The following is a 12538-nucleotide window of genomic DNA, read 5'->3' as shown; positions in this document are numbered from 1 at the left end:
CGTATTATAAAATAAATAACTATCTAAATGACAAAACTGCATGGATTTAAATATTGTATTAATGCGAATTGTATTGTAAATGTTAATTATTGTAATTTTTTAAATTAATATTATTTTATATAGTTATTATTATAATTATAAATTGACGTATCATAAGAATCTGTAACAGATGTATATGAATGAAGATGATTGATTGATTGATTGGATGGCTGAGATGATGATGATGTTGATGAAATTAAAATTGGAATTTAAAGGATAAGTTTAGAAGGAAATTGTATCTTAGGATCAACTTTGTTGTGTTGCAAGACATTTTTTTGCCTCATAATAGAGTTTAATCCAGGAACTTTTACGTGTATTAATTCCCTTTCTATTTATAAGTCACTTTCGTCATCATCATTCATCATTTCAGCCATTATCCGTCCACCGCTGGACATAAGCCTCCCCCATAGACTGCCATAAAGGACGGTCCTGAGCCACCTGCATCCACTGACTCCCTGCAATGCATTTCAGGTCGTCACTCCATCTAGTGGGGGGGGGGGGGGTCGTCCTACACTGCGTTTGCCTGTACGCGGTCGCCACTCAAAAACCTTTTTTCCCCATCGGTTGTCGGTTCTTCGAGCTATGTGACCAGGCCATTGCTACTTCAACTCGCTTATTCTTATTTTATATAAGTCATTTTAGTTTTATAAAATTAACATAATAAAAAAATAAACATAATATATTCGTGCGAATAATTTTTTTGTGAAAATCTTTGTATAAATTAAGCAAAGAAAATTGCACAATTAAAATTAAACCTCGAATCATTGTACGGGGGCCGAATTAATGGGACACTCCATTCGGAATTCATTTATCCGATCCCAATTTGGGTGTAAGAAAGGGTTGGCCCCTAAGTATTTCGCGCCATACCCAAGAGCGGGGACATGGCGTCTCAAAAAAATACTGCATCATCACACATAATTGAATATTTTGGTGATGAGCCAAGTTTTTAATAGTTTATTGATTTCTAATCAGAGGGTGAATTTGTATTGAAGTCGTTTGCATGGGTACATCTGTCCCATTTCGTTGCCTGTTATGAAGCTACTGTGCATGGCTAGGGTTTTATATGAAACGTGAAATATATAATAGATTTTGGTGATGTTTTAAGAGGGACGCTGTTGCCTATTCTTCGACCAATTAGTTTCCTTAGTCGCCTCTTACGACACTCGCGGGAAAAGAATGAGTGGCCCATTCTATGGCAGGATCATACAGCAGTCCCATACTATTTATTTATTATTTATTTAACTCTTTATTGTACCATAAACAACAATCTCTCTCTCTTCGTCCTCTTCATTACTGAAGGTCGTGTCCTTGAAAGGTGTCTGTTGCCTCTCTTATGATGTTATTCCATTTTACACGGTCTTCAGCTTCTCGCAGGGCAGCTGCAATCGACAGTCCCGTAACGGCGGTCACTTGGTCCGACCATCGATTAGGCGATCGTCCGCGTGGTCTTTTTCCCTCTATCTTGCCTACAACCATTAGTTTGTCCAGATTGTCGGACTGTCGTCGAGCAATATGACCGAAGTATCCAAGAATCCTCCGATAGCAGACCGTCGAGAGCCTATCTTTTATGCGGAGTCGCGTCAGGATAGATATATTTGTGCGCTTTGCTGTCCAGGGAATTCTCAGCATCCTTCGCCAGCACCACATCTCGAGAGCATCAATCTTTTTTCGCTCCTTTGCTCTTATTGTCCATGACTCGACTCCATACAAAAATATCGGGAAAATCAAAGTACGGACTAGTCTTATTTTGGTGGCATTTGAGATTTTTCTGTTCTGCCAAATGCAAGTTAATTTGTTCATTGCGGTCTTTGCTATTTGAGTCCTTCTTCTAATTTCTCGCTCGCTTCCTCCTTCGTTGGTCAGGAGAGATCCCAGGTAGACGAACTCACTCACAAACTCCAGATCAGAGAGTTCACCAGTCCTAGATAGTTGGCTGGTTCTATCGACGAGCATGACTTTTGTCTTTGATTTGTTGATATCAAGTCCAACCATTCTACTCTCATATTCCACTCTGTTGTATAATGCGGCGAGTTCCGTCTCTGACGACGCGAAAAGTGTGGTGTCATCAGCATATCGGAGGTTACTGATCTTTACAACAATATACAATGACAATTGAACAATTCAAATGAAATACAGTAATATAAATGCAGATTGAAATATACACATAAAGGTACAAAAGGCAGTCTTATCGCTAGGGCAATCTCTTACAGACAACCTTTGATTAAAGGAGAACAGATAGAAGTGGGTAGGTGGCGCAAGACTGAATTAATAATTTTTCATGCATAAAACACAAAAACCTATAATGGGATGGTGATCCCATCCTTCACTTATGTATAAATATTAAGTTTTGTTTTGTTAGAATTGAATTGTATTTTTTGTGGAGCAAAATGTACTTTATTATAAACTAACTTTTACCGGTGACTTTATCCATCTTTATCTCATATAGTATATGTATACGAAATTTTAAAGTGATCAGTCAAGCCGTTAAGGAGCTATAAGGTAACAAACAAACTCACTTTCATATTAATAATTTTAGTAAAGATTAGGTACTAGCTGATTTGATAAACATTATATTGCTCATTAAAAAAAAAAAAAAAAAAAACTACATACCTCCCAAGCTACACTAAACAATTCACATTTACAAAACTTCATTAAAATCATTCGAGCGGTTCCAGAGATTAGCGCGAACGAATCGTGACAAGGATTTTTTTTTATATTAAGAAAAAAAATCCTATTTCATCTATCCAGGCGGATTGGAATGTATTGAAGACATTTAAGAAACAGAGAGGCAGGTATTGGATCGGGCATCAGTCTATTTAATTAACATTCCGGCACACCTCGGCGTCAAGGCGCCAGAATTAAACCAATATCACTTGAGCACTTATTGACAGCGGGCTCGTGGTGAAGTACGGGTGCTATTTTATTTTATTTTTATAATAATAATAATAATACTTTCACGAGAACCTAGTGAAAAAGCCAAATCTTACGACTTAGTTTAGAGTAATAAATTATAATTTGATATACCAATTCACACACACATGGATAGTTAGTTGTTAGAAAAAAGAGAAAAAGTATCTCATTCTCAGGTGAGCCGTCCGGTTTGCTCACGAGGTGACCGAAATCAATCTTTTCATACACGTGGGGGGGCCCTTCTTCAGGCGTCCACCGAAATCATTCATTCTTGCTCGATATATCGTTTTGTATATATCGGTGAACAAAATCTCAAAATATACTGGTCTTATCCCAAACAATATATTTGTCTGGGACAAAATCTCCGCCAACAAAGTCCACAGGTTGGGATTCACGAGGTGACCGAAAAGTGGGGGTGGCGTCCACCGAAATCATTCCAATCGTTTTGTCGGTGAACGGTCTTATCCCAAACAGACTGGGACAACATCTCAGACGGTTGGGATTCCGAGGCGGCTCACTCCCGGGAAAGATGCAGAAAGCGATGCGATAGATACTGCCCGCATTGTACGCCGGTTTCTCTCCCTGGGTCCCTGAATCCGGGGCGACTGTGCTTCTGCCGAGGGTTAGTTGCCATCTCCTCTCCTTAAGAGGGGGGATGTGAATTTTTGTAAAATTTAAAAAATAATAATAAATAAATTCTTTAATAAAGGCAACCAGGGTCCACAAAACTTTAACAATACTAATTTGTAGCAAATATAAGTTGTTAAATCTTTACACTTATAAATAAATAACATTAACTTAACTTACTTTTTTTAAATTTTTTTTCATTTAAGAGTTTCTCCTTGTCGGTGTAACTAATTCATACATTCTCATCCAGCCAGTTCTATCCCAGGCCATATCTTTGGTCTTCCTATACGACATGACACCTAGTGTTGATGGGAAAGGGATTGTTAGCAATGTAGTTTGAGAGTCATATTGCTAGCAATATGCCCTATTAGGTCGATCTCTAGGTGGTTTCCTCTGGAAACTATCGTGAACAATTCTTGTTGAATTCGTCACGGTGGGCTAACTGACCTGTTTCATCCACACCTCTCATCCTTCACTGGTGCCCCGCCGGTGTATACCGATAGCGTGGGTGGGGTTACTATTCCATTATCACTCATTAAAAAAAAGACACCTAGTGTTTCTTTATGTAATTATTCCTCGGTCTTCCTATTCCTCTTTTGTCGTCTATTTTTCCTTCTACTATGCTCTTTAAAAAATCGTCATGTCAAGTAAGGTGGCCAAGCATGTTGCCAGTAGATGCCATGCTGAGGATTGGCAACCGCAGTTAGGCCTTAGAGATATTTTAAGAGGGACGTTGCTGCCCATCCTTCGCCCTTCGTTAATCGCCTCTTACGACATACATGGAAAATGGACCAGTCCTACTTGTCTCTAGAAGGGGTGGCTTATGCAGGGACCACACGGCCGTATTTTTGTTTTTTTGATGGATGAAAATAGTATGTTAACCCCGCCTGCGCTAACGGGATACGCTGGCGGAGCACCAGTGATGAGTGATAGATGACAATGAAAACAGGCCAGTTAGCCCATCATGATGAATTCATGAGGAATTAACCATGATAGTTTCCGGGGAGAACCGCGAGGAGGTCGACCTGGTTGGGTATATTGCTAGCAATGGGATTGTCAGTCTCCATTAGTAACAATCCCTTTCCTTGGGGGGGGCCCACACGGTCGTATTAGATATTATATATTACCATTTCAATATTAAATTGAAACTATTTAAAAATCAAAACAAAAATATACCATTTTTTTTTATGAAGTGTTCCGCCGAAGTATTTACGAGAAGTCATTTTAGTTACATTCTTTACCAAATAGTTCAAATAGTAATCAGACTAGATTTTGCTTCGTAACAAGTAGTTTTTTGCTCTCCATAAAAGAACATCTTGAATTCCCACAAAATTTTGTAAGTCCATCGTTTCCAATAGTTGCTATGATTTTGAATTAGAAATATAAAAGTCCAACTGAAATGCCCATTTTTTTTATACCATTTTGTATTTATTTGTGACCATGTATTTTCCAAAAGGGTGAACTTATTTCAATGAGATTTTATCTATTAAAAGTCTTTAACTTAAGCTTGTCATTTTGGAATATTAATCAAACAATTACTTAAAAAAAATATCTTCAATATATTGATGCATTTTGAACATTATTCATTAAATATTTAGTACTAAAATTAATTTGCACCCAATAATTTACCATTTGCTCCTGTACCGCACCGCGAGCCAGTTCCCGAGAGACGAGCGTTCGACAGCGCCCGTTATCCACCCGACATGCTGGCATCCCGCTTGATACTATACACACCAACAATTAATGTGCAGTCTATTTAGATTTTTTCTATCTATATTTTTTTTTATAAAAATAATAAATGTATGAAAAATTCTTTATTGTTGCCCACAGGAAATAATAAAGATTACATATAATAACAATATATAATTAAAAAATAAAATTTTAATTACAAGAAGCAAGGTAAAGAAGGCGATAGTAATAGATAATAGGCGACCCTATCGCTAAATAGCGATCTCTTCCAGGCAACTTTATACATAGGTAAACTCCTTATTTGTATTAAGAAATACACAAAAATTGTGATAATAGTAACAGAAACAGTGCGTTTTTCAAGACACTTTCTTCCACGTACAACCACTCTTTGGAATCAACTTCCAGCAGCAGTATTTTCGAACCGATACGACAACATAACCTTCAAGAAAAGAGCATATTCCTTTTTAAAAGGCCGGCAGCACACCTGCAATGCCGCTGGTGTTGTGGGTGATCATGGGCGGCGGTAGTCACTTACCATCAGGTGAGCTGCATGCTCGTTTGCCTATGTGTTGTAAAAAAAATGAAATAAAAAAAAAAAAACAAACTGTTTAACAAAAGAGCGATATATACAAAATTTTTTACATAATATAATATGTAAAGATGTGATAAGTGCACCGCAGTGATGCAAAAAGGCAGTATCTCAGTGAGACGTTTGCTTAATAAGCGAACCATTGATTTTCAGTTACTGCTTGAAATAGACGTTAAGAAATAGAACATTTCACATTTAAATATGCACGTTACTATTTTTTAACCGTACTAACTGTAAGTGTAGTCGCAAAACTGTACTGTTTTGCGACTATTTTAAGCCGAGAAGAAATGGAAAAAATTTAATTAGGTTATTTTTTTTTTAAATAAATATATACTGAAGTAGTAGACTCAACGACTACCCGATGGTAATTTGTAATGAAATGAATGTGACCACAGATTCAACGCTAGATATAAAAATCTATCTAAAGAATGGAACTCTCGTTTTACTCATATTGCTGCCGTTAAGCTGCTGTACTTGCTTGAAGGGCTTTCTCTGCATTATGAATGCAATATGAATGCTCTTATATCGTAATGACATTATCTATTGTATACGACGGATAACTGTTTTCCAAATACTACATTAAGTGGCAATGCCCTACCCCAAACAGTAGAGGAGAGAGAGCCAGCAGAGGTCGCCAGTTTGGGGGCCGACCACATACACATTTGTTGCAGTATCCGGCCGTAGTACCTTCCTAATGCTCCTCAAATATTGCGTCTAAACTGCGCCCACCATGTACCCTCTTGTATAGGCATTCCGTCACCCGTATCCAATAGCGAGGACGGGATGCCCTCAATACTATACCGCAAACCATAAAAAAATACCCCAAAGTGAGACTTCACAAGTACAAAAATGCCGGGACCACACATCAATTTATATTGCTCATTATAACTCCAAAATTCTTTACTTAAAAGTTGAAATCCCACGGGATTTTTTTCCGGTATTTCAGACAACACTAAACACGTTCACTTGTTAATCAGTAACAGTAATTGGCGTTTAATTAAAGAACGAGTACTTTAGAAGCGGTAAGCGATGGCTTCCAGCTATGGGGAGGTGGGAGGGAGCATCCATGGGAATCGGCGCTAATTTTATTGGTGAAAAGAAATGAAGAAATCATGAGTTGAGATATTTAATTTAATTTTTTTTGGACCTAGCATGAAAAATTTTACCAAGTGGAATTTTTTTCTAGATTTTTTGTTATGATGATGTAATGACATTAAACGTAATGTAAGCGCCATCTTTTGAGTACACAAACGTATCTAACATCATTATCATCATCATCTGCTGAACATAAGCCTCTCCCTTGGGGGTGTTGCCACGCTTGGCAGGTGGATTGGCAATCGCAATCAGGCTTTAGAAATGTATTAAGAGGGACGCTGCTGCCCATTCCTCGCCCTCCTTTAGTCGGCTCTTACGACACCCACAGAAAAGAGAGGGATAGCCTATTCTATGCCGGGACCACACGGCCATTATCATCATATCAGTCGTTAACTATCCATTGCTGAACATAGACCTCTTCCATAAGGGGGGTCTTCCAGGTTGCCAACCGCAAACGGCAAATGGCAAAGGTCAAATAGGGGAGGCCTAATTTCAATAGTGGACAGTAAGCGGCCGATATGATTAAGATAGTAAAAAAAAAACAGTTCACAAAATCAAATAAACAAAATCGTTTAATTTGTTTACATTCGAACCTATCTTTAAGTTATCAATTGCCTATTGTGAACAAGCTGATAGGTAAAATTTGGAAACTTAATCGCAGTGAGAGAAAACTCATTTATCCACCTCAATACAGCGCTGTTGATAGCATCTAAATGCCATCTGAGATATCATATTATAAGGCCCAAATGTCTACAAACGTAGATGTAAAGTACACTAAAAAGACTTTAAATTTTAAAAACGTTGGATTAAAAAAAAAAAAGAAAATTGGTCGATTAAGAGAGTCAATATTTTGTCAAACTATGTCTAAGTCTATGATTGTCTAAGTCTACTAAACTTCACTGTGTGGTCCCGGAATAGAATAGGCCACCCCTTTCCTGCGGGTATTGTAAGAGGCGACTAAGAGAGGGCGTGAGATGGCAGCAGCAGCAGTAACCCCCTTAAAACATATTCAATGTCTAACTGCGGTTGCCAAACCACCTGCCAAGCGTGACAATTACTAGCAAAACCCCCCAAGAGGGAGGTTAATGTTCAGCAGTGTTATTACATAGACATAAGTAACTTTGTGGACTTCACAAAATACACTGTGACGCCTAAACTGACCATTATGCAATATTATTCCAGAGAACCAAATTGGTATGACTGAGTACCGTTCTCATTAACAATTGCATTAATTTCTCAAAATCTCATACCGTGATCAAGTTACCAGAGCGAAGTTATTTCTGGATAATTCTACATCTGTGTATGCCCTATTTTATCAGGTATCGAATAGTCCCAGTTAATCCAGCTCGATATGAGAGACCAACAAAGAGATCTCCGATACAGTTCGACGCGACTGACACGGTTATTGGTACGTAGAGATAAGAATATACGAGGATGTGGCATCCTTAGTGATAGTGAAAGCAAAATTACTGGATAGGTAATGTGACTTGGGTGTATTGAGTAAGTCTGCTCACTAAAACGTCCAGACAAGTATTGGCGTGATGGGCCAAGTTTTTAAGTTCCTATAGTTTATGTGAGTTTCTTGCGGGTTCTTCTGAGCAGATATTTACATTCCGAACATAATAGTAGAAACAAAAAAATTACAATTTAAAAGAGTTAAAACAAGTCTATTTGAATAAAGACTTTTTTATATTTTTTCTATTGATGGCTGCCTCATTCGTCATTTTCGTGAACGGTTGTGTTCTATAGGGACCAGTCTGCTGTGGGTACTGTAACTGATTTAATTTATAAATTTATACAAATGCTATTTATATGCTTATAATAATATCATAATTTTTACAATCTGGTAATGTTTAGTAGTTTGTAGTCACGCAAATTTGTAATATGTAAAATTGTAGTTTTTCAAAAAAGCAACAGCTGAGTTACTTGCCTGGCAGTTGAGCGGCAGAATTATAAAAAGTTAGTATTTAAAAATGCTTAAGTTTGAATGTACTTGAATAGAAACCTTTCTTTCTTTCCTGTTGTTGAAAGCGTTTATTTCAACCTTGAGTTCGGTCATACATTTCATACGTGTTGAAACGATTCGATGGATTTATTTAAAAAAACTAATTTTAAACCTTTCAATTTTTTTTTATTTATTATTTTTTTTTTTTTTGCAATTGATAGGGTTTATCCTGGTATTAATTCCCTATTAATTTAGTTACGACTGAAGCCTTCATTTTTTGCGGACAGCTTCACCAATCGATCCGTAATTCGCAAAATATGAATTTTTTAACATTAATTATATATATTTAATTACTTGTACATTTAGTTTATTTATTATATTGCTTAATTATTTAATTTTATATAAATATACAATATTAGAACGTTGAATAAATACATGAACAAATATACCACATCAGTTAATTGGCCGAGTCGATATTCATAGATCCGTAACACCTTTCCTTACATCCCATTAACTCGGCGAGTTTTAGGAACAAATTCGATTCGATATGGAAACTTCTTGAACAATACGAAACACCTTGTTTGTTAATATCGAGAAGGGAGCCTTTATCGAGATACCAGAGTACAGATAGATTGCGCGCCGTTGATTAGACGAAAGGACTATGCGAATTTAGATTAAATTTGAAAGTGTTCAGTTCGAGTCAAATATAGGTATCTCTATTGGGAATCGATATCTCGATTAATCTAAAATATATAAAAATATATACGAACCAATTGGCGCATGGTACTGGAATAGAATAGGCCATTCCTTTCTTTCCTGTGGGTGTCGTAAGAGGGGCTGAGAGAATTTAATATGGATCGCAACGTCCCTCTTAAAACATTGCTAAAGCCTAATACCAACTAACGCCAAGCGTGACAACTACTGGCAAAATAACCCCGATAGGAGGAGACCTATGTTTAGCAGGGAACACTTAATAGTTGATTTTTTTTTCATTTAGGAGTTTCCTTTTGTCGGTGCAACTAATTCATGCATGTTCTTCCAGCCAGCTCTATTTCAGGCCATATCCTTGATCTCCCTAAACGACATAACACCTAGTGTTTCTTTTATCTGTCCCATGTAATTATTCCTCGGTCTTCCTCGTCCTCTTTTGCCCTCTATTTTTCCTTCAACAATGCTCTTAAAAAAATCGTCATGTCGTATAAGGTAGCTGATATACGATACAAATATTGGCAAAACATTAAGTCACTTCTAAATCCATGGTTATATTTTTTGTTTGTTTGTATAAGCTTTGTTGTATATTAACATCTAACAGGCTAACTTTTATTCCATTATATTCCATAAAAATCAAATATTATATACATAATCATAAACTTTAATATTCAACTTCATTAAATTAATTAATTTATAATAATAATATTCCGTAAATAAAGAAATATTATTATTATTATTAATCTTAAAAAAAATAATAACAATAAAACATCACGAACTTTCAAATTGTTAAATACCAAACGTCTAGAATTCCACCAAAACTACGAAGTTTGCCAGAAACATCGAGAAATCACCACCGAAGCAATAGCAAATCAAGCAGCTTCACTGGCCCGATCCAACTGAACCCCAACTTGAGTTATTTGCCCAAGTTATCGGGCTACCGTTTATCACCAAAGTGTCACATTTAATAATAATTAATGATAATTGCCTTGTAGCTTACAAAGGCGATCGGCCGATTCCCGTAAGTTATTTCAGTTAAACTTAGCAGTTGGAATTTGACTAGAGAATTGTATCTTGTGTAGTTTGGCGGTGAAGTTTGGTGAAGGAAGCCGTGGAGTCGTATGTCTATATTTATAAAATAAAGAGGAAATATTTTATTGTTTATTTATAATTTATTGGTTTAAAATTTCATAATAAAAAAAAAATTGCAAGACAAAAATCCAATTACAGGTTTTCACAAATAAAAACAAGATTTAACTAATTAAATTTATTTCATTATTAATTTAATTAAACTTAGAGTAATAGATAAATTTATTTATTTATTTATATTTATAACTCTTTATTGTACCAAAAATATAAAAATATACAATGACAATTAAACAATAAAATATATAAATATATGTGGGAGAGTTTGTACAAAAGTCGATTGTTTCGGCACCTCTTTCCCATTCGTGTTTCAACCGTAAAACAGTTGTGTTCGCGTGACTGTGTTTCGGTTTGAAGGGTGGGATATGGCGTGAATTTACAGAGTACAGAGGAATAACACCTGAGTCCTCAGGAATGGCAACGTATGGGGGGTATCGTGGGCGAAATAGTATACTCTATTATGTCTATGGTACTGCTCATGTGTATAGGCGACGGTTACCACTTCCCATCAGGTGGGCCGTCAGCTTGTTTGCCATTCTAAGCTGTATTAATTTTTTTTAAATATAATAAAGTTTATGTAATTAGGTAATTATTAATTATGTTTGTGTACATATTGTTATTCTTTATAATCTGTATCATTCTTTAAAGGGAACAATAAAGAGATATCATTCATTCATTCATTCATAAAGTACAGACTAAAATATGTACAAAAAGATACAAATAGCGGTCTTACGCTATCGTTATCGCTAGGGCAATCTCTTACAAACAACCGGTTTAAATAAACAAACTATTTTGAAAATTCTTTCATCTAAAGATAGCTACGTTATCAGCCAGTAATACAGGCTACATACTAGTTTCAAAAATTCTATTTACTTGTGCAAAATCGGGCCGGATCACTAGTCTCTAATATAGGCATTTATTTTTAATTTTCTAAAAATCGAGATTTCTGATTCGTTTAGACTTTTTGTTATTATGGTATACTCGTATTACGCACTTACGTCGTCTATCGTTTGTTGTGTGGTCCCGGTATAGAATGGACCGCCTATTCTTTTCCCGTGGGTGACGTAAAATGTAACAAAATGGCCGAGGAACGGGCAGCAGCGTCCATTTTAATATATCATCAAAGCGTAACTGCGGTTGCCAACCCGCTTGTCAAGAGTGGCAACTACTGACAAAACCCCTCTTTATGGGGTTGTAATAATATGTATATATGTAATAACGCTTTATGGGTATTTCTCTTATGTGGGAAACCTATTTGTCTCAGCAGTGGATAGTCAGTGGCTGATATGAAGTTGATGACAATACAATTTTTTTTATACCACTGAGGTGGCAAACAAGCATACGGCCCACCTGATGGTAAGCAGTTACCGTAGCCTATGAACGCCTGCAATACCAGAGGTTTTACGCGCGCGTTGCCGACCCTGAAGAAACCTCTTTACCCCCTTTCGAAAAAGCCCATGCTGTAGTCTCTTAGGAAAACGTCGGCAGGGAGTTCATTCCATAACCTAACTGTTTGTGAGAGAAAACACCTCTGAAACCGCGTTGTACGCGACCATTTAAGCTGTAGGGTATGAGAGTGAACTCCCTGTCGATGGCGATTCACATTTCAGTAATATATCTATTACAATATCTCTAATATAAATATCCTTCAGCATCTCCATACAACCGCTGTCCCCTCACAGTATTCTTAATCACTTAGCATTGGTAAACGGCCACGCGACACGGTAAACAATATGAAAACTCTAACTTCATCTATAATTCACGGCTCACCCGCTAACTTGCTGCTCTGT

This window comes from Galleria mellonella, unplaced genomic scaffold (assembly GCF_026898425.1).
Source record: "Galleria mellonella isolate WM207_F2 unplaced genomic scaffold, CSIRO_AGI_GalMel_v1 utg246, whole genome shotgun sequence".
Taxonomy (NCBI): Eukaryota; Metazoa; Arthropoda; class Insecta; order Lepidoptera; family Pyralidae; genus Galleria; species Galleria mellonella.
Note: the sequence above shows the minus strand (reverse complement) of the source record.